This window comes from Sapajus apella, unplaced genomic scaffold (genome assembly GCF_009761245.1).
Source record: "Sapajus apella isolate SASKATOON/1434 unplaced genomic scaffold, GSC_monkey_1.0 scaffold2, whole genome shotgun sequence".
Classification (NCBI taxonomy): domain Eukaryota; kingdom Metazoa; phylum Chordata; class Mammalia; order Primates; family Cebidae; genus Sapajus; species Sapajus apella.
In genome coordinates, this window is record NW_022436942.1 from 54,735,347 (window position 1) to 54,758,302 (window position 22,956).

Consider the following 22,956-nt stretch of genomic DNA (forward strand, 5'->3'; position numbering starts at 1 on the left):
TTTTTCCGTGCTTGCACCCACAGGAAAAGCAGTCCTTTGCCCAGAGCCACCAAACCCTGAACACCACTCCCCATGCCCCTCTGCCCCCCAATTCTTCCATCCTGGCGGATGGGAAACTGGGCGTCCAGCCGCACCCCCCCCACCCCACCTCGGGACCCTACTCCCGGCCCAACTGCGCAGAGCACTACCCCGCCGTGGTGCCCCGCGCGCGTTCGACCCCCAGGGAGAGTGCTGAGGAAGGATCCCCGGCGTCCGGGAAAGCGCGGCGGCGGCTGCGGGTTGCGGGCGGACCCCACTCCCGGTGGGGAGGGGCTGCGGCCGCGCGGAGTCGCCGCGGGTCTGAGGCTCCTCCCCCGGGTGGCCGCGTAGGAAGCGGGGCGGGCGGGGGCGGTGCGGGGCGCGCGCGGGGCTGGAGCGGCGGGGGAGGCGCGGGCCTGGGCGGCCAGCCCCGGCGCACAGCCGCGGCCGGGGCGCGCGGCGCGGGGCGGAAAAGCCTGTTTACACAGACTGCACACCGCCTGGGGAATAATGCAGTAAAGGAAGTGAGCCGGCTCGGCCTGACTGCTCCAACTTCCTGCTCTCACACACACCAGAGGGGAAAAAAAAAAGAGGAGCGAGAGAAAGAAAAAAAGGGGGAAAAATCAGGATCTCATTACAAGAGCCACAGACCGTCTGCAGACGCCTGTCAGCATGGAAAGTCGGGGGCTTTCGCCCGGGTCCTCCTAGAAATTCCCCCCGAAGAAGGATCTTGAAGACTCCCCCGCATCTGGGTAGGTAACAGGGCTTCTGCCTGTTGCTCCGACACTTGCAAAGTTTCTTTCGGGGTGTTTTCTTTTTTTCTCTCTTTCTTTCCTTGGGCGCAGTGGGGGTGGGGCGGGGGGCGCCGCGGGGTGGGCTGCTGGCCGGGGTGGGGGTGGGAGTGCGCGAGCGGGAGGGCGGGCCGCGGGGAGGGGGCGCCGGGGATGCTCCTGCGCCCGCGTCGCTGCCACCGCCGTCGCCGGAGCTCGCGCAGGGCCCGGGTCTGCGGACACCCTGCGCCGGCGGCTCCCCGCCCTGGGGCTGAGCTGTGAGCCCAGAGGAAGGGGTGCCGGGCGTGCAACCCCGGGAGCTCTCACAGGGCCCCACTGCAGGCAGCGCGGGGAGCGGGGGACTGCGAGACTCCTGGGAAGAACGGTGGCCGGAGCGGGCTGAGTGCTCCGGCGCTGGAAGACCGCTGGCCTTCCAGCTGGGACCGCACTCGAGTGGGCAAAGGACACACTCAGGCTCCCCTCGAGTGGGCAAAGGGCAGCGATGCTCGGATCCTAGGAGGAAGACAGGGATGGAGGGGGCAGTGGAGGGCAGGGTCGCGAAGGTGTGGGACTGGGGGCTGCGTCCACTCTCGCTCGGCAGGTGACCCCCGGCCAGGTCACCGCCCCAGGCGCACGCCCAGTCGGACATTTAAAAGCCAGTGGTTTTTACTGGGCATGGTTTTGGAGAAGGACCGGGCAAGAAATGATCTTGGCGCCCCTTCTACCCCCCATCCTTCTTTACCTTCAAACTCAGTGTGGGCCTGTGACGTTACTGTAACTTTTGGGGAGGAGGGATTAAAATTTTGGCATGGTTCAAAAACAAAAATAAAAGGTCTCGGTTTTGTTATTTTTTCTGAACCGGATCATCCTAGGGACAAGCTGCAGTTAGGCGGCGGGTGGAGGTGGAAGCAAGAAATGTTATTTCAGAAACTGCAAAAGGGGCTTTTTAGAAAAAAAAAAAGAAAGAAAAAAAAAAAACGAGTGTCGGGAGAGTTTCTGGCTTGTCTGGAAACGGCAAGACTAATTGCCATGCGCTTCCGCTTTGAAACTGGCAGCAGACAGCATCTTGAAAATGACTCACTAGAGGAGCTCACAAAGAAACTGTGGTTTGCTCCTTCTCAGGTTTATGTATTTGTGCCTTTTACAGTTTCCTTTGTAGTGTTCGAGGGGTCCCCCGCCCCTTCCCCGCCAGCCCCCTTCCACCCTCCCTCCTCTGAAAGCCCCTGGCCGGTTTTTAACTCCCCCCACCCCAGTCCCCCAGCCTGGGGGTTGAGGGGGGAAGGGGAGGCTGAGTTGTTTTTGGAGTTGGCTGGGGAGAGGGTTAAAGGGATTCTGCTGCTGCAGGGGGAAAAAGTTCCTTGAATTTTCCACTGGCTGCTGCAGGAAGAGAGAGCCCCCTTAGTCATTGCTAAGTAATGTCTGCACACACACCAACTAATCTCATTAGGAGTTTCCGCTGCTCGGCACAGGAGGGGTTTTGTGCAGCCGCTGTCAGCCTGGGAGCCTGGCGCTGGGGAAGGAGACAAGTTACGGCTTTATTTACTTAGGGGTACAGCCGCCCAACGAGCCTTTTCAGGACATGTCTTGAAAACTTTGGAGTCACTTTGGCCATTTTGGATTTGAGATTTGCAGGTTTTTCTTTGCGGCGTGTGTCTGTGTTGGGGGGTGGGGGAGATAAGCAGCTCACACACACCCATCCTCTCCATCTGTGCTTGTCTTCGGTGGGGGGGGGGGGGGGGGGGGGGATGTTCCAGGCATCTATTCATGAGCTGAAATCGATTTCTGAGCCTTACAAAATACCCTCTGATCTTTTTTTTCTTTCTCTGTCCCTGTGGCACCCATTTATTTGGAAAAGGTCCGTTATGAGTTTCAATTTATGAGGACGATAAAATTACTAATTGTGTTAGGAGGGTATAGGTCAGGCAGTTAAGGAGACTGTCCATAAGTGTTCTTAGAGTTTCCAGTAATGGTCCTGCCTGCAAACCCCCCGAGTTTGAAAAGTGATGTCGTTTCTATGCCAAATATAGCAAAGACCTTCTGCCTTAAAAAAAAATTTTTTTTTTAATTTAAATGTTGCCTAGATATGTGTGGAGTTACTAAAAAGGGTGGAAAGGAACCTGATTAGAACGATGGGGCCCCTTTATTGACAAAGATGTGCTGCTTTTAAGGTGTTGGCAGTTCTTTTATGGTGGCAAAGTGTGTCCTAAAAACAGCCCAAACAGCCCGACCGGGGTATGAGTCAGTGGACGTGAGTACAGGATGTCCCTAATGGCTTGCCTGTCACAGAGTAGGTGCTCAATAAATTGTCGCAGAGAAGGCTGTGAGTAGGCTAACAAAACTTATAATGGATAAGAAAAAAGGCTTACAAGATCTCATACATTTTGCATGAGCATTCCTTAAAAATGGAAGTTGGTGAACTCTCTCAAGAGTACATTTCCTTTAAATAAAAAGGAAGTATTTAGAATTCCTCCTTCCAAGTTATTATTTGGGATGCATAGGTTCATTTATGTTGGTGGTTCTCAACTAGGAGTAATTTCACCTCCCAGGAGACATTCGGCAATGGCTGGAGACATTTTTGGTGGTTATAACTATGGGGGTGTACTGGCTTCTAGAGGGTAGAGGCCGGGGGTCCTACTAACCAGTCAGTAATGCACAGGAAAGAATTTTTTGGCCCAGAATGTCTATAGTGGATTGAAAAAATCTTATTTACTTTAATGGTGATGAAGGTGTTGAAAACTGTAACAATAAGGCACTTAAAAGTCATCAACTGTACTTTTTTGGCCACATATGTAACATAGCATTCATGAATTATCTCTTTTTGGTTAGTAACATGCAATAATAGAGTGACATACGGGTCATGACATTTTGTACCTTTTATGTCCTGAATTGGGCCATCTCTGAAACTCTGCGAGTATAGCATCTTTATGCACTTGGTACCAATGCTGTTGAGACCAGGATGGCAGTAACCCAGCGAGGGGAGAGCAGGGATTTGTCAGCGTCGTTTGAGTTTTGAAGTCAAACAATTATTAAAGACCTCCTCTTTTTCCTTTATAAAAAATTAAATAAAAGTGCTAATATACAGTAAATGTAACTCTGAGGTCATATATTACAATTTATATTTGTAATAACTTTTTGGAACTTAAATCTTTCCCTGAAATTGGTCTTAAAGGACTTCCAGGCAGTGTATGTAAATTAAAATATTCCCTTCTAGCTGTCAGATTTAGATTTTGTGTGTTCTGTGATACTCAATTATATTCATATATCTATCTGATTCAGAATAATAATATGATGCTGTGAAATGTTGCAAAACATGACCTGATAACAACCCAAAACACTTCATAAAAAACTCTCCAAGAATGTGACTTCCTGGAGTAGGCTCTTTTTTCACTGAGGGTGAGTTGCTGCTTACTAATCGTTAGTTTTGTTCCCTTACAATTCTGGGGAATGACTCAGTCATTTCCATGTTTCTCAGACCTGGGGTTCCTCATGAAACTTTATTTTTTTTAATTGTTTATGTTGCCAGGGCTGGCCTTGTACTCCTGGGCTCAAGTGATCCTCCCACCTCAGCCTCCCCAGTAGCTGGGATTACAGATGTGAACCACTGCACCAGCTGCCTCATTAAAGTTTAAAAGAAATGGGTTGTCTGTCCGTTCAGGCTTTGTTCTAGCTGTAGAGCCCAGGTGACTGTCCTCTGACCCTTTCCTAAGGTTCTGTACATATATATACAGATGAGAGGGGAATGGGACTCCATTTTTGTCAGATTTTCTTGTATGTTTCAGGTGAACGTTTTTTATGTCCTAGTTATCTTTAATTCCTCTTTGCCTGTGTAGATTGACTTATAACACACTTTGAGACCATGCTAGCAAAATAGTATCTTCTATTGGTTGTTTTTTTTTTCTGTTGTAAAAAATACTAACGTGAGTTGCCTTACAAAGATACAGAAAACCGCCATGAAAAAAAGACATCTCCCATAATTCCACTGTTTACATTTTGATGTGTAATTTACCAGTTTAAAAAAAATGCCTATGTGTGTCTGTGTATATCCACACATGCACATACCATTTTTAATTGAAAGCACACTGTGCTTACTGTTTGATAACTTTTTTTTACTTAGCATATCATGTAACACATTTTATTAGTACCGGGACTGAAATGATCACATAGAGCTTCTATTTATTGATCTAATAAATGCGTTGACTCAACCATGGATTGACATAATTTCTTCATGGACTTGTTCAGTGTTTTTGTCGTCTGTGGTTCAAGTAATGTTCTAAGAATGCTGCCCTCTTGAAAGACTGAGTTCCTATGTACTGTGAAATTTTGGATTTTGATAAGTTTCTCTGTGATTTAAGAATGAGTCATGATTTGCAGTAGAGTATCAAGATGTAGTAACAGGAAGTACAGAGCACTACACATCAAAATAGAATGTTAAATGATGAAAGAAGAGAAACCAGGTTAAACTGAAAATATATCTTGACGTTATCCAGCTGTGAAGGGAGAGGAAGGTGTGCTTTGTACCCTTTAACAACTGTTAATTACTGTTTCATTTTCTATCAGTGGAGTTTCCAAACTTTGAAATTGGTGTTTTAAATTGATTTTTTTAGCTCAAGATGACTGTTGTTCATAGCTACTTTGAATTGAGGTCATTCAGCTTTTTGATTGAAACCATGGCAGCGAGACCATGAAAACTCTAGTTTTGCCACTTATAGAGCAGCTCCAGTAAATAAAATTAGCTGTGTGTGTGTGTGTGTGTGTGTGTGTGTATGTGTATGTGTGTGTAACCTTTTGTTAAATTCCAAGTGTCTTCAAAAATGGTAGATAAATAACTATTTATCAGTCTTTTAAATAACTATTCTATGCAGAAATTCAACTTCCCATGATTCCTGCTTAAACCAAAATAAAAATGGCCTTTCATCCATTACTGGAGATTTGCATATATGTCAGCAGTTTTAAAATAAACTTTGAACTAGCCATTTCAATAAATTGTGATTTGATTTGAATTCCCACTAGGAATAAAGTCACTGACTACTTTATTGCTATGTATTAATTTACATTTCCTGGAAAGTAATTATTAAATTCTAAGAATTAAATAAGATTACTTTAAAACATGGTTGAGAAATTTACTTGTGTATTTTTAAAGAAATTTAGATGATGTTATATTAGTGTATTCTAATTTGAATTAGACTAAGATGAATTTACTTGCACACTCTAAAACAAGGATCTAAAGCATGTAGTATCATAAGTATTCTTAAAGCTTCTGTATCTAAGAACAGTTCCTGAATATCCATGTGTAATGTGGGAGTGATAGGATAAAACACTTATCTGGATCCCTTTTCTTTTATTTTTAAAAATTGATATATAATAATTGTACATATTTATGGGGTACATAGTGTTTTTTTTCATGTGTATAATGTATAGTAATCAGATCAAGGTAGTTAGATCCATCATCTCAAATGTTTATGATTTATTTGTGTTGGGAACATTCATGATCTTTCTTCTAGCAAATTGAAATTATATAGTATTATAGTCATTCTGCAGTGCTATAGAACTAGGACTTACTCCTCTGATTGGAGACCTTCTCTTAAGGCTGATGAAGCGGGGGCCCCTGTACTCCAGGCATTAGAATAAAGAAAACAGGTCTCTTGGTGTCTTCCCCCTCTCTTTTTTTTAAGTTGAGGTATGATTTACATACATTAAAATGCACAGATCTTAAGTGTTATTGTATACATCCATGTAACTCGGCCCAGAGAGACAATATTTCCATATCCCCAAATGTTTTTTGGCTTATGTATTTAGAGACAGAGTCTGGCTCTGTCACCTAGGCTGGAGTGCAGTGGTATGGTGATAGCTCATTGCAGCCTTAAACTCCTGGGCTCAAGCGATCCTCCTGCCTCAGTCTCCCAAGCAGATAGGACTGCAGGTGTGCACCCCCACACCTGGCTAATTTTTTTTTTTTTTTTTTTTTGAGACAGTGACTGGCTCTGTTGCCCAGGCTGGAGTGCAGTGGTACGAGCTTGGCTCACTACAACCTCCGCCTCCTGGGTTCAAGTGATTCTCATGCCTCAGTCTCCCAAGTAGCTGGTATTACAGGCGTGTGCCATCATGCCTGGCTAATTTTTGTATTTTTACTAGAGATGGCATTTTGCCATGTTGGCCAGGCTGCTCTCAAAATCCTGGCCTCAAGTCATCTGCCTGCCCCGGCTTCCCAAAGTGCTGGGATTACAGGAGAGAGTCACCATGCCTGGCCTCGGTTAATTTTTTTTATTTTTTGTAGAAATGGGGTCTCATTATCCTTGGCTATTTAAACAAATTCTATTAAGACAATTTCATCATTCTACCGTATAGATTCTTATACCTCAGAACATCTTGATAAAATATTGTGGTCTTTAATCTGCTTGGTTAATATTAAATCATTTGAATGTGTAGATTTCCTCATCATACAGTAAGAGGAAAAAGAAAAACCTTTTCTATATTGCTTAATATCTGCAAAATATTTAAACTAACCAAAAGTAATATGTATACTTTAGGAAAAATGTATTATGTTAAGACTAACTGAGATGAGAGGATATTAGGTAATCTTCCCAGACCTCAGTTTCTTTAGCCTGATGGTAAAGTGGTTGAGGTGGAGGCTGGGTGCAGTGGCTCACGTGTGTCATTCCAGTATTTTGGGAGGCTGAAGCAGGCAGATCACTTGAGCCCAGGAGTTTGAGACCAGCCTGGGCATAGTGAGACCCCCATCTCTACCAAAAATTAGCTGGATGTCGTGGTGCGTGTCTGTAGTCCCAGCTACCCGAGAGGTCAGGGCTGCAGTGAACCGTGATTGCGCCACTGCACTCCAGCCTGGGTAACAGTAAAACCCTGTATCCAAAAAAAAGTGATTAAAGTGGAGAAGCTGAGATAATCCCTTTCAAGTCAGAAGCCCTATTCATGTACTACTGTTTTTTGGAGGAAAGAACCTGACTACGACTGAGTTGTGAAAGTATGATATGAATTTTTGCTGTCCTCCTCCAAACATCTGACTTACAGACATATGCAGGAATTTAAACAAACAGCTATTTTGTGGTGGGAAAAGGGGCTCCCCATAAGCTTCCCCTTGAATGCCTTGGCCCCTTATTGAATAAGGAACATTCCAGTGGAAGGCCAGTATTAGCTGCCATGCTTCCTTTCCTCCTAGTCTTTTGAGGTTTGTGACAAGTAGCACTGATTGCTAATGACCCACAGCCACCTCATTCTTGGGGACATCAGTGACTGTCTCTGAGCTGGATGCTCAGTAGGGCCAGATAAGAGTTGGGTCACCTGGTTAAATTCCTCCTCCTTCCTTCTGATAGTCTTTGAAAGTGCTCTCTGCCCCCACTGCTGTATCTTCAGGGTTCTCACATTCCCTCACACCCGCTCTGATCCCTTCTCTCCCCAGGAGCTAGAACAATCCTTCCAAAACACAGATCTGACCAGGTCACTCTTCTACTGAAAAATTTTCCACTGGCTTCATCTTAGCATAAAGACCAAAACCCCTAACTCAAGCTGCAAGATGTGATTTGGGCCAGCCAAACTGGCTTTTCCGCAGTTCCTCAAATGCCCTCTGCCCTCTGTCCATTGGGCAGATCCCCCTCAGTCATCTCTTCCTGGCCTTCAGAGGCCTTACTACAAGTGCAGTTGCATGAGCTTGGCTCACTGCAACCTTCACCATGTGGCTTCAGGAGATTCTCCTGCCTCAGCCTCCAAAGTAGCTGGAATCACAGACTTGTGCCATCATGCTTGGCTAATTTTAGTGTTTTTATTGGAGATGGGGTTTTGCCATGTTGTCCAGGCTGTCTTAGACTCCTGGCCTCAAGTGGTTTGCCTGCTTTGGCCAACCAAAGTGCTGGGATTACAAGTGTGAGCCACTGCACCTGGCCGCCACAGACTTTACTTACAGGTTGCCTCATTACCTGAATTCTCCCTCTCAAAACACAGGAACACAAGACAAAGTCTTGCTCTGTCACCCAGGCTGGAGTGCAATGGCGTGATCTCGGCTCACTGCAACTTCCGCCTCCCGGGTTCAAGTGAGTCCCCTGCCTCAGTGTCGTGAGTAGCAGGGACTACAAGTTTGTGCCACCACGCCCAGCTAATTTTTGTATTTTTAGTAGAGACAGGGTTTCACCATATTGACCATGCTGGTCTTCAACTCCTGACCTTGTGATCTGCCTGCCACGGCCTCCCAAAGTGCTGGCTTTACAGGAGTGAGCCATTGTGCCTGGCCAGGTACTAGACAGTTTTGGAGACATCTTTTTGAAGATAGGGTTGGTGTCCCTCATTATTCGTTAATACTCTTTCCTCCATAACCCAGCCACCAAATAGATGTGATAACATGGCATCCCTTCTGATCTGAAGTCACCGTCCGAACCTTTGGCCCTGTTCGATTTGGAGAGTGGGGGATGCCTGGGCATGTCTGTGTCATGTGTGCTGCATGTCATCTGTCTATGAGCTCCCTCTGGGCCCACACTGGTTTTTTCATCCTTTATATTATCTTAGCACTTTGTGCAATACCTGGCACTCAGTGAATGAAAAATAACCTGAAGGGGGGGGAACATTTGTCAGTATAGCCCCACCCTGTCTTGCCTTGGACTTGATAAAGCCCTCTGTTGCTGTGCATATGTCTGTCTCTTTCTTAGACGATGACTTACTTGGATTAATAAAAGCACATCTCTTGGTTAAACCATAAAGATAGGCTGGGAGAGGTGGGTCACGTCTGTAATCCCAGCATTTTGGGAGGCCGAGGTGGGCAGATCACTTGAGGTTAGGCGTTTGAGACCAGCCTGGCCAACATGGTGAAACCCTGTCTCTACTAAAAATATAAAAATTAGCTGGGCATGGTGGCGCACACCTGTAATCCCAGCTACTTGGGAGGCTGAGGCAAGAGAATCACTTGAACCAGGGAGGCGAAGGTTACAGTGAGCCGAAATCGCGCCATTACACTCCAGCCTGGGCTACAGAATGAGACGACTCCTCAAAGGAAAAAAAAAAAAACGTAATGACAGCCAAAAAGCTCCTCTCTGCCTCTTCCCATACTTTTTGTTTAGACTTGCAAGAAAAGTAGGTGTATAGCAATGAGGTCAGTTTGTTAGTATCCTGGAGGACAAGCTTTGGCCCTATTGTTGGTATCAGCATTACTATACTGAGAATGGGCGGTTAACCATAAAGTTATTCATAGGGTAGCGTATATTGAAAGAATCTCGGCTGAGCTCAGTGGCTTATGCCTGTAATCCCAAACCTGGCCATCATGGAGAAACCCGGTCTCCAGTAAAAATACAAAATTAGCTCAGCATGGTAGGACGTGCCTGTAATCCCAGCTACTTAGGAGGCTGAGGCAGAAGAATCAGTTGAAACTGGGAGGCGGAGGTTGTGGTGAGCCTAGATCATGCCATTGCACTCCAGCCTGGGCAACAAGAGCAAAACTCTGTCAAGGGAGGAAGGGAGGGAGGGAGGAAGGGAGGAAGGGAGGGAGGGGGGGAGGGGGGGAGGGGGGGAAGAGAAAGAGAGAGAGAGAGAGAGAGAGATCGATCTCAATGTAAAGTTTTTTTTATAGTAGAATTAATCATTGTAGAGCAGCCATCATTAATTAGTCCTTTATTAAAGACTTCAGTTGATCAAGTTTTTGTAGTTGCCTTGCATAATCAGTTTTGAATCCTGTAAGATTCACAGTTAAAGGTACTTTCTTTACTTATAGTGTAAAACCTGTGTGTGTCGCTTCCATCTGTACCTTTTTAAAATTAATGATGTTTCTGATTGAGTTTGAAAGTAACAAAAGATTCTGCTTACGTGATTGTGAAGAGTGACTTCATACCCAAACTGGTTTCTGGTGAAGGAGGACTAGGTCTCCTAATACATTTCAGCTGGGTTTTGCCAAGGAGCAATTTGTTAATAGTCAAAACTTGATTAAGCAGAATGTATGATTAAGGATGTTTTTCTCCTTGCACTTAATTGTCAGAATAGAGAGATTACATCAACAACAACAGCAGCAGCAGCAACCTCAAAACAAGCCCAGAATTTATTCTAGGGTAACTGCAGGAATTCTCTCCGGGGCAATCAACAGGAGCTCTCCTCTGCCTGCACTTGTAGGTTGTCGTCATCCTCAGAGTTGACGATCCTGAGGACCAGGAAGATGATGCTATTCTATTAAGCAAGAAGAGGAGGTGTAGGTGTTCGAATGATTCCCTAACACTAAAAGTTAAGAACATTTCTCTGGTTAACGCTCATTGAACTGGAAATGTCACTTCCCCTCTCCATCCCCTTACTGGAGTTTGGAAGGCTTGCCTTTAGAGGCTCAGATGCAAATCCTTGTCTTCGGAGTTGATTGACAGATGAAAGCTATCCCCTGGAAGATGCGGAGTGTGTGTGCGCCTTTATAGATGTAGGCTGTAAGGGGGAGGTATGCGTCTGAGAGAATGGGACAGTAGGTGACCTCCGTTTGTGCTGCTCCTCTTTGCAGAGTCACTGCCCATGTAGGATTGAAGCCCTGGTTCTGTGCAGAGGGTGGGGGTGCAGCCAGTGTTGACTAGCTGTCTCCTCCTTGAAGAATCGTTTTTTGATGAGAAATCAGGAGAGAACCTGGGTTCATTACAGAATTACAGAAAGCTTAGATTCCTAATAATCTCAGCACATGCCATGATGAACATACAGAGAAGGGAGGACCAAACCATTTAGTATTATCTTTAGGACTGTGTGTGAGATGCAGTACCTCAGTTTCCTTGTGTGATCTTGAAATCCTCCGCAATCCAGAACTCATGAGCATTGGGAGGGAGTTTATTTCTGCTAACGTTCCTGTCTATTTTTCCAAGCCCCAGCTACTGATCATTTAGACCAGAGGGCATTGGATTGTTTCTTTTCTTTTAAAGACAGCATCTTGTTCTGTCGTCCAGGCTGGAGTGCAGTGGCGCAATCATAGCTCACTGCAGCCTCGAGCTCCCGGGCCCAGGTGATCTTCAACCTCAGCCTTCCTGCTGTAATCCGCTGAGATTACAGCTTGAGCCACCACACTCAGCTCTTCTTTTCATTTTTTTAAAAAGCAGTTTAGAACAAATGCCTTGCAGTGCTCCAAGTGACGCCCGAGTGAGGGTTAGAACTGATTAAACTCTGGGCAGAGAGATGTTGTCATATCTTTGCTGCATGCATAGCCCAGCGCAAAAATGCCCATAGATGGACCGACTTCATCTTAGATAGTTGAGGCAAAAACAGAAGAGCCAGTCGGCCCCTTGGCATTTCTGTCCTCACTTAATTCATTCTGGTAGTTTTGTACCATTAGTTCTCAGTGCTGCATTGATGACAAATGAAGTAATCTGAAGAATGTTAAAATTTTCTTAAAGTATGTTACTTTAATGACAAAATTATATACTGTTTGAAGACATCTTGAATCAAGTGACTCAAGTTTACTGTGATTCTCAAAGGATTGAGGGTCACAGCTCTCAAATAAGCTCGTTGCCTGCTTTGATTTCAATCAGAGCTGAGCCACAAGAACAGCGTCTTCCTTCAGCCTCTGCCACATCCTTTGTGTATGTGTTTTTTAAGCTTAACTATTAAAGCCTAGTAGTGTGTCTTTCAGAAAGAAGAAACTTTAAGACCTTGATGTAGATCGATTCAAATATATTACCTAACCAAAAGGGCGATTTTCCTTTCTTCCTTCCTTCCTTTCTTTCCTTCTTTCTTTCTGTCCTTCTTTTTTTTCCTTTTCTTTTTTCTTTCTTTTCTTTCTTTCACAGGGTCTCAGTCTATTGCCCAGGCTGGAGTGCAGTGGCACAATCTTGGCTCACCACAATCTCTGCTTCCGGGGTTCAGGCGATTCTCCTGCCTCAGCCTCCCGAATAGCTGGGACTACAGGCACACACCACTGTGCCTGGCTAATTTTTGTATTTTTAGTAGAGATGGAGCTTCACTATGTTGGCCAGGCTGTCTCAAACTCCTAACCTCGTGATCTGCCCACCTTGGCCTCCCAAAGTGTAGGGATACAGTTGTGGGCCACCGCGCGCAGCCAGGTGATTATCTTTCACAAGGGGGGAAAAAGATCCTCTAAAGCAAGATATGGCTGTTATGTTGTACCGTTAGTATATTCACGCTGAACAATTATTGGAAGAGCAGATAAAGTTGTATATGACATTTCAAAAAGGGACTGGCCAAGCCAGTGGGTGGTAGATGCCCATTGTGGGAATTAAGGGCAGTGAGGATGCTTTGGAGTACAGATCGATGTTTGATGCTAATGTCACCAACAGCCAGTCTCTTCTGTCAGATGCTTTTGGTGGCCTTTGCATAACACTATTCGTTGGACACGAATGAATGAATGATTGGTCTGCCTCTCAATGACAGTTTCTGTGTTATTTTGCTCATTTATTCAGTGCATCTTGATGGTTAATTTAAAAATCGGTTTTAAATGTGAGGCATTATGAGAAGACTGTTAAGTTTTGAAATCACTCACCGTCTTATTTTTGCAAGTTTTAGAAATAACAGTACCCACCAGGGACATCAAGCCATTTTAAAATGTGTTCCACTTAGTGTTGTTTGTCTGTGGGTCAGGCTTGGTTTAAAACAGACATTGAATGAAACGTGAGAGGGCTTGTGCTTGCACTTTTTTACCTGAACCCCGCTGTATTTTTATTTCCTGTTAAAAATAACTGTATTAGAAGTTGTGTAGACTTAGAATCCCTCAGCATGTGGCACCGTAGCCATCATATGCAGCTAGACTTGATGTCCATTGTACAAAAATGTGGGTGAGACATAGGCGTGTGGGGAGGGTAAAACTATTAAAGGGGTAGTGACTACCTTCGTGACTTCAGAGGCAGCTAAAACCCCCCACACGTGTCCACCACATGAGCAGGTGATGATATTTTGAAGACTGCAGAGTCACTGTTTTTTATCGTTCTCTTCCAAAGTGAATGTAGTACCCTACCAGATTTATGTATAAATGTTTATGCCTGGAATTTGCATTTCCTAAACCATGAAAGCGTTTTCTTGAGAAGAGCACGAAAGAAAAACAGTGAAACTAACCGGTTCCTTGCTTCAGGAACCGCCTCTGTGAGGCAGCTCTTTGTGCTTCTCAAAAATCTCTAAAGATGTTGGTGGTGATCCCTCCATCACGAATACCGGTAACTCGTAACCATTTTTGCAACAATACTGTATACAGTGGGACCCAAAGACTAGGTAATGTCAGCATTATCCAACTAAACCTTGACATGTTTGGCAACTGTTAAACTTCAGAAATAGAAAGAAAAGATATATAATACAATATTAACCCTCTGTATAATAAATGATCAGTGATTCAAATATGTTATGCTGTAAAGTGTTAACACTGATCATATATACTGTAAACAGTGTCTAGCTCAGCCAACTGCTACCCTTGGCCATATCTGTGTACCATTTAAAAGAAAGATTCAAAATGGTTTCAGTGGATTTACTACAGGAAGGGAGAAAGGTAACTTTTCCAGGTAGGCTGTGTTAGAGGGCAGTTTTTTTTTTGAGACAAAGTCTTGCTCTGTTGATAGGTTGGAGTGCAGTGGTATGATTTCAGCTCACTGCAATCTCTGCCTCCTGGCTTCAAGAGATTCTACTGCCTCAGCTTCCTGAGTAGCTGTGATTACAGGCTCAAGCCACCATGCCTGGCTAATTTTTATATTTTCAGTAGAGACTGGGTTTCGCCTTTTGGCCAGGCTGGTCTCAAACTCTTGACTTCAGGTGATCCACCTACCTTGGCCTCTGAAAGCGCTGGGATTACAGGCGTGAGCCACCATGCCCAGCCAGAGGGTAGTTTTTTTAAAGTGGCTTATCCATCCAGAAATGATTGAGTTTACTTTGTTATTTTAAGTTCTATAGAGAAGACAAGAAAGTTCCCAGTTTTCCCAAGAAGAGCATGCAATGTCATCGCTCCTTCTCCAGGCCCCTGCCAGGGCTTTCTGTGAAGGAGCTGGAAGGGAGAGGGTCAAGGGTTCTTGTTGTCTCATCCAGTTCCCAAGAAAATTATAGCCTGGTATGTCATGCATCGTGAGAAGCAGGCACTGGTGAGGAGACACGAGTTTTGGTGGAGGCAGTAAATGAAGTGCAACCAAACTGAAATGACGCCCAGGGAGGCTGTGGGACCTTGGTAAGACACTGTGGCCTTGGTAGGGCAGGGGGACAGAGGTAATGCTCACACTGGAGGGAGCTTTGCAGGGACTGGAGAAAGGAGCTGCGAGGGGAGGAGAAGGCTTTGTAACTCTCTCCAGGATAGACTCAGGGAGGTAGAATGGCTGTGCAGATGTTGGAGGTGGCCTGGCCCAGGTGCAGCTGGGCCAGGGGAAGGGGAAGGTGCACAGATGGTTGGGCACCTCTCTGCCAGGAAACGCTCATTGCCGAATCAGGACTAGGGTGCCCAGCACAGCTGTGCAGACTTCCCAGTCCCCAGGGCCCCTTGGGGATCCTTCGGAGAGGAAGGGATGATGTCACAGCCCACACCTGACCCCATCTGGGACCCCTTCCTCCCCAGGAGTGCACCATCCTTCCTGACCCTGCCACAGCCCAGCACGTGTGCACATGTGTGAAAGAGACAGGGCAGACGTGATGTGAATGGCCATTTGCAAGCGTAGCAGACTGCAGGTTGCCATCTATGCAGAAAGAGTGGTGTCCAGATTTTTAGTGAGAAGAGCTAACACATGAAATATTCTTTTATTAAACATATTTTATCTTGCTTTTTTTTTTTTCTAATGTTTCCACTGGGTGGTGCTGCAGGAATTCCTACCTTTTGCCTTGGATCTACCCTTCCCAGAAAGACGCCTCTAAAGCATAATAGGAGGAAGTCCTGATTTAGAAAGATTTTACAGTTTCCACACAATAGAAGAGTTTGGAGGATGCTCTGGCAGGAAATGGTTCAGTTTCTGGATGTGGAAAAACCACCATCATTTTGTATCCATGCAGAAATGTTCTCATGGCACTGGGTAAATACTTTGGACTTTCATCAGCTGCTTCTTTCGCACAGAAAAGCTTTCAAGTGTATCAGAAAGATTAGGGTTTCATTCTAGTGGAAGTGGCCTGTAAGATTTCCTTTATTTTGATTTTTGTAAAACCATCTTAAAGTATCTAAGGTAACAAACATTTTCTTACACTGACAACCATAGATTTAAGAAAATAATTCTGTCAAAGTTGTCTTTAAAGCTGAAAACATTGTTCCATCCTTATGTTAAAGATCAGTTATACAATGTATTGATCAAAAGGATTACATATTTTTACTTTCAAAATACTTTTAAGAAGTCTTTTAGTATGATAACACCTAAAGGAGAGAAGACTGGCTTTACCTGTTCAACAGAGGAGAAGGTTGGAATAGAGAAGTTAACATCCCTGCCATAGCTCACATTGACCCTTTTTTCTTTTTCTTTTTTTTTTTTTTGTAACCTACCTTTGTCCAAGGCACATACGATTATACAACTCTCTTTCTTCTTTTCTTTGAGATGGAGTCTCGCTGTGTCACCAGGCTGGAGTGCAGTGGCGCGATCTCAGCTTACTACAACTTCTGACTCCCTGGTTCAAGAGATTCTCCTGCCTCAGCCTCCTGAGTAGCTGGGATTACAGCCACACATCACCATGCCCAGCTAATTTTTGTAGTTTTAGTAAAGACAGGGTTTCACCATGTTGGCCAGGATGGTCTCGATCTCCTGACCTTGGGATTTGCCCACCTCAGCCTCCCAAAGTGCTGGGATTACAGGTGTGAGCCACCGGGCCCAGCTGCGATCACACAACTCTTTAAGGTCTTGGCTGCAATGAGAATTTGTACCTCTTGACTTCCAACTTTTTTCTCTTTTATGTGGGATTGAATTGTATTGATATTAGTGGTATAAAAATTTGGGTAAAAGATTTTCCATTCAAGCAAAGACCTCTGAAACATAAGAATCAAAAGTATTATGGGGGCTGAGGGCCGGATGCCCACTGGGGATTAGGGAGCTCATTCATTTAAAGCTCCAACTGACGAACAGCTGGCCAGATTGGAGAAAGTTTTTTTGACTTCGGCGTGTGTTTTTCAGGACATGTGTGGTCCTCCATGAAATCCTAGACACTACTTTCTTAGAACCTGAAACGGCACTTTCCTAGAGGTGTTTCTTTTTAAAGGAAAGTGTTGGAGGCCCTGCTGGGTGCTAGGGACCTTGCCAGGTAGTGTCATGCACGGTTTCAGTGGGATTCCAACCTGTTCCTATTCATACTTCAGGTGCTTCTCATGATTTGTTTTGTGATGTGAGGTGCATGTGTGTTTTGGGCCCCTCTCGGGCCAGGCTAGCTCACTTACGTTTCCTCTGACTTTCATCCTGTTCCACTGTCCTGCACACACACACGCCCCGTGGGAGGTCCAGGAGGCACCGACTTTCAGAACATGCAGCTTCTCACGTCCTGCTTGTATCGAGAGCCACCCTTGCTTATTTCGTGTTGGATGAACCTGAAACCTATCTAAACCATGATACAGATCTTTGAAAGGAGGGCATTGGTTAACAAAATGATGGATGGGGTAGGTTCAAAGATTCCTGAAACAGAACCAAACTGGAACAGCTGGAGACGCAGATCAGGCAACACCAGAAATGAACAAGGAAGTGTCCTGATTTAATTGCTAGTGGGAAAGTATTTCCCACGAATTACAGTGAGACTTTTCTCTTAGCAGCAGTGAAGTGTGTATGAGAAATGAAGCCTCTTCTGGAGGCATCTGTGCAGTGATTAAGAACCTGGCCGTTGAGGCCAGATGCCCCTGAATATGAGGCTCTCTTGGCCCATTTGATCGATATGACCATAAGCGTCTTATTTTACCTTTCAGAGTCGTAGTTCCTTATGGGCATAGCCAACTGAGAGTGTTAAATTTAGACAGCATATATAAAGCACTCAGCACAATGTCTGGTACATAATAAGTGGTCATCAAATTTAATTGCATTAAAAAGAAAAGCTCCTATTTAATGAAGTAATGGATTTCTTTAGGTATGAGCCCTTGTCTTGAGAATTCCATGGGAACTCAGTATTGCTGGTGGTGGAGGATATATTAATAGCTAACATTTTCTTAGAACAGTGCTCTTAATTTGAAATTTTTAAGTTATTTCTACAGTTTTATAAACCCTAGTGAAATTATGTGTATTTTGTGTAAATAAATCTTTTTCCTAGAAAATTTTAGATTCTCAAAAAGGTCCATGGACCAAATATGCGAAGAGAAAACTGCCCTGGAGATGTGATTGTGTGTGTGTGTGTGTGTATCAGTTTTATGTATGTGAATATGTTTTAGGTTGAATATATGAGATTGGGCTGGGTGCAGTGGCTTGCGCCTGTAATCCTAGCACTTTGGGAGGTCGGGGCAGGTGGATCACCTGAGGTCAGGAGCTCGAGACCAGCCTGACCAACATGGTGAAACCCTATCTCTACAAAATAAAATAAAAAGAACATCTGAGATTGCTGGTATTTCACTAGTTTGGATCCATAAAAACAATTTTTTTATAGTTCAGCCTAATATTTGTGATATTATTAGGAAACAATTTGAAATATATCACAATCTGATATTTATCATGAAATATGATTATAGCTTATTTTTGTACGTTACGTATCAAAGCCTAGCAAGTGAAAATTCATCAGGCAGCCTTGGACCACTAGTAATCATATTTACCTAAAATAACTTTTGCATTTCCATGGACCTTAATCAAGGAAATAAAACATAAAATCTTTTGCTGTGTCCAGTGTTATGAAACAGTCTTTCATTTTTGTTGCGCATTTATTAGTAGCTTTATTACATCTAATGAATCATTTTTCTGGTTCCACACTATTCTGATCGAAATGACTAATGTTGAGGAGAATCTGCGTAGTGTTTTTTCCGTGTTGAATTCACAGGGTTAATTACTTCGGGAGGAACAAAAATTCTGAGTTTTCTTGGGTGATCAGAGCGTCAGGGTTGGCTCAGAAGGCAGAGTTGGGCTGCAGTGCTGGAGGTTAACACAGAGCTAACACACAGGACAAAATGAAACCAGAGCTGCGGTGGCAAAGTGGGACAGATGTAGGAGGCCAGGTTTCCTGTGGCCCATTTTCCAGCTTCCTGCCTGCAACCTGTAGAAGAGGAAGCCGAATGTTACCAAGTATGAGAACTGTGGGTCGTGCCTCAAGCCAGAATTAAGAGAATGCAAACAACACAGGCAATAAAAACAATGGCAAAGAAAGTGAATGTTCAGGTTTTAGTCCAGAAATGTCTGGGAAGGAACAGCCCATCTGTTGAAAGAAAAAGCATTGTCAGCAGAGCCTGTCCTTCCGTGTGAGACTCTAAGGGAGGCTGGGGACTGTCCCAGGTTGTAGGAACCTCTGGTTTTTATAGTCCCACTCATCTTTCAAGACATGGTCTGCTATTTTAGGGTTACCTGGAAAGACTCCCTGAAGCTCCCAGGACTTCTAAATCTGTTTCCTGGGCCTGTTGATACGGCGCGGAGGCGGGAAGGTAGATGTGATTAACCAAGCAGCTGTAATGAACGACAGCCTCAATTTGGGGAGGCCAGGTGACCAGTTGGCTGCTTTGATCTAGGAGGCTTAAATTCCTTTAACCACCCAATAAAATTTTTGTCTGATGTTTTCCAAGAAGAGATTAAACGAAGACCTGTGTGTGTTGAAGACTACATAGTGCACACTCTGTGGATACGGGACCCAGACAATGAGGACAGGGAGAAGGGAGGGAGTTCATCTTTCTCCTGGGGGCGGGGGAGGAGGGGGAAGCAAAATAAAATTATTTTGTCTAGGCTCTTTAGCTCATTTTGGAAGAGTCTGCAGAGTCAGATAGTACAATCCCCATCTTAAAGAAATTGAGATCCAAAGAAACTGATTCATGGCACACCTTTATATTGAGTACCTATTGTTTGTCAGGGGCTGCGTTGGAAGTGCTGGGTGATGCAAGTGAAATGATGGCTAAAAACACATAGTTGTGTTGTGTTTCATGTAAGGCATATATGAAGGGGGCAGAGAAACCTTGTTGAAGACTTAAAACATACATAAGCCTTGCTGGGCGCAATGGCTCACACCTGTAATCCCAGCACTTTGGGATGCTGAGGCAGGCAGATCACCTGAGGTCAGGAGTTCAAGCCCCGTCTCTACTCAAAATATAAAATTAGCCAGGAGTCGTGGCACATTCCTATAATCCCACCTACCTGGGAGGCTGAGGCAGGAGAATTGCTTGAACCCGGGAGGTGGAATTTGCAGTGTGCTGAGATCACGCCACTGCACTCCAGCCTGGATGACAAAGCTAAACTCTTGTCTCAAAAAAAAAAAAAATACATATATAAAAGGCTTTAGTGCTGTGCCAAGCTTTTCCCATATACCATCTCATTTAAATTGCCTTGCTGCTTTGTGGTACAGAGAAATAGGGTGTCTTTCTGGGACAATCAGTTATTTCTTTGCTCTGCAGATCGACCGCTTGTTCTTCTCTAAGCCCGGAAAGAACAAACTCTGTACCAGGAATCTTAAGTTTTAGAATGTTGTCAAGTTAGGGATCAAGGGGTACCCACGTGAGACAGTGTCCGATGGAAATAGGCCCTTTCCCGGCTTAATGTGGCCCACTCTGAAAATGTAGTATAACATAGGCTGGGTTGTATGGTGGTAGGGTAGGGTGCGGTGAAGTAAGCAGGAGGAAGAAGAATGGTTCTGAGACATTTTCTCAGCCAGAGTTAATGAAGCCATCATTTACTTTTCCAGAGAAAATTCATCTGTATAAAAGTCACTGACAAACCAATTGAGTTACTTCTAATTTAGCCAGCGACAACATAGTTTCAGAAGGAAAGAGGGGTGGTTCATATACACAGTAAATTGCATATGTTGTTATTTCAGTGGTTGTAAGTGATTTCCTCTGAAAAATCTCTCTCACTTTTTTTTTTTCAGAGATAGGTTCATGCTCTGTTGCCCAGGCTGGAGTGCAATGGTGCGATCACGGCTCACTGTAGCCTCAGCCTCCTGGGCTTAAGTGATCCTTCTGCCTCAGCCCTTCAGGTAGCTGGGACTACAGGTGTGTGCCACCACACCCAGATAATTTTTGTATTTTTTGTAGAGATGGGGGTCTCACCGTGTTGCCCAGGCTGGCCTTGAACTCCTAGGCTCAAACTATCCTCCTGCTTCAGTCTCCCAAAGTGCTGGGGTTACAGGTATGAGCCATCGTGCCTAGCAATCTTTCTCTTTCCCACGATGGAAAATGAAAATTTGGGAGACAAGAAGTTGGCCTCATGCATTTTTTATACACAGTGATAATGATTAAAATAAATGTTCTTTGAAAATAATAAAGACTTCAGAACTTGTATAAGTTGTTTTGCTTTTTTTTTTGAGACGAAATCTTGTTCTCTTACCCAGGTTGGAGTGCAGTGGCTGGATCTTGGCTCACTGTAACCTCTGCCTCCCAGGTTCAAGCGATTCTCCTGCCTCAGCCTCCTGAGTAGCTTGGATTACAGGCGTGTGCCACTACATCCGGCTAATTTTTGTATTTTTAATAGAGACAGGGTTTTACCACGTTGGTCAAGGTGGTCTCGAACTCCTGACCTTGTGATCCACCCACTCGGCCTCCCAAAGTGCTGGGATTACAGATGTGAGCCACCATGCCTGGTCTTTTTTTTTTTTAAACCCAGATATTATCCTTATTTACTTAATACCTTACACCTACTCTGTACTGAGTTACTGCAGATCCTTCATCATATAAAATGTTGTCTTCCAATTCTTTGAAGTCCAGGGTTCATTTTTTATAATGAACTGTCTTCTACCCTTTGTCTTAGACAATGATAACATCATGACATGGAAGTGTATGTGGATCTGGCAAAGGAGTTGAACTCACCAGAATTTTCAGTGAGAAGTGTTCATCCATCTTCATGTCTCTAACCATGCAGATTTTAACAAACAACAGAAAAAGACATGCACAGCTCATGAACACCTGCTTTGTTTATTCCTTACCCAGAAGTTTTTCTCTTTTTCAGGGGCTTTCTCTCACTGCTTTTTTTTTTTTTTTTAAGTTGGTTCATTTCCTTAGTTTCTGCCATATAGAAGCTTAAGAAAATCAAAGCTAATTCTACCTTCTCAACTCCCACCTTACTAAAAATGAAACCAGGAACAAGCAAAGGGAAGTGCTAGGTTGCCATCAATAGAAAGAAGAACAAATAAGTGGGCATTTCGACTTCTAAGAATGGAGACAAAAACCTCACACTTTGCATAAGGAGTCTGTGCGGCCCATACTCACATTAAGACGTCTGGCGCCACCTTGTGGCCAACAGGAAGGAGGTCAGCCTCCTAGAAGAGGCTGGTAGCCTCTGGGGGACAGAGGCAGAAGGAGCTGGAACACCTGAAGCTGGGATCTTGTCATGTGACCTGACAGCTGTCACGTAGGCGGAAGCGAGCACAGTATAATGAGAAGGATCAATATTTCTGTCAATAGCGTCTTTCTCTTTCAGACTTTGTCATATTAAAGCATGAATCAAAACATTGGAAAGACTGAAGAGGGACTTAAAACTTTTTTTATTTTTTAAAGTGCAGGGTCTCACCGTGTCACCCAGGCTGGAGTGCAGTGGCAAAATTATAGCTCTACTTCCCAGGCAGAAGCTATCCTCTCACTTCAGCCTCGAGTAGCTGGGTGGACAGGCGCGTACCACCACACACAGCTAATTTTTGTATTTTTTGTAGAGACAGGGTCTCACTCTTGCCCAGGCTGGTCTTGAATTCCTGGGTTCAAGCAATTCACCCACCTCGGCCTCCCAAAGTGCTGGGATTACAGGCGTGAGCTACCACGGCTGGCCTCAAAACTATTTTTATAACTGCATTTTTTAAATGCAAAAGAGCTGAAAACAGAATAAGGGCAGAAAATAATCACCCAGAGTCTGCAAAAATGTCCCTCCCTGTCTGTGCCAGAGGTCAAGGGCTTTCCTCTCGGCCCCTCCACGCCTCTCTACCCGGTGTCTTTTGCCCTCAGCAGCCTGTGAATGCCCTGCTGTGGGCTCTGTCTGCAGCGGTCATGAGCACCGTTTTCATTGTCGTCCCTTGGCTTGTCATTTAGAACATTTCTCTTTTTTCCATCTCTGACCCAACAGCTCTTACGTACTTAACTCCCCTACCCACTCCAGAGAAACCACATAGATGGGAGCAGAATGTGCTCCAGGGAAGGTGAGAGCCACAAGGCCCATTTTTGCTGAGGTCACATAGCTTGGAGGCCTCA

The 22,956-nt window shown here is 44.6% G+C and overlaps 1 protein-coding gene across 2 annotated transcripts in view; it reads left to right on the forward strand.

Annotated features, from left to right (window-relative positions):
• The first annotated feature begins 418 nt into the window (after window positions 1-418).
• The window catches only part of ELK3 (ETS transcription factor ELK3), a 76,231-nt gene continuing 53,693 nt past the window's right edge, over window positions 419-22,956 (forward strand). Inside the window, exon 1 of one of the 2 annotated variants that reach the window (XM_032298589.1) lies at window positions 419-770. The gene's annotated coding sequence lies outside the window, so the exon portion shown is untranslated. The remainder of the gene's footprint in view (window positions 771-22,956) is intronic. The other variant, XM_032298587.1, reaches the window with a different exon arrangement.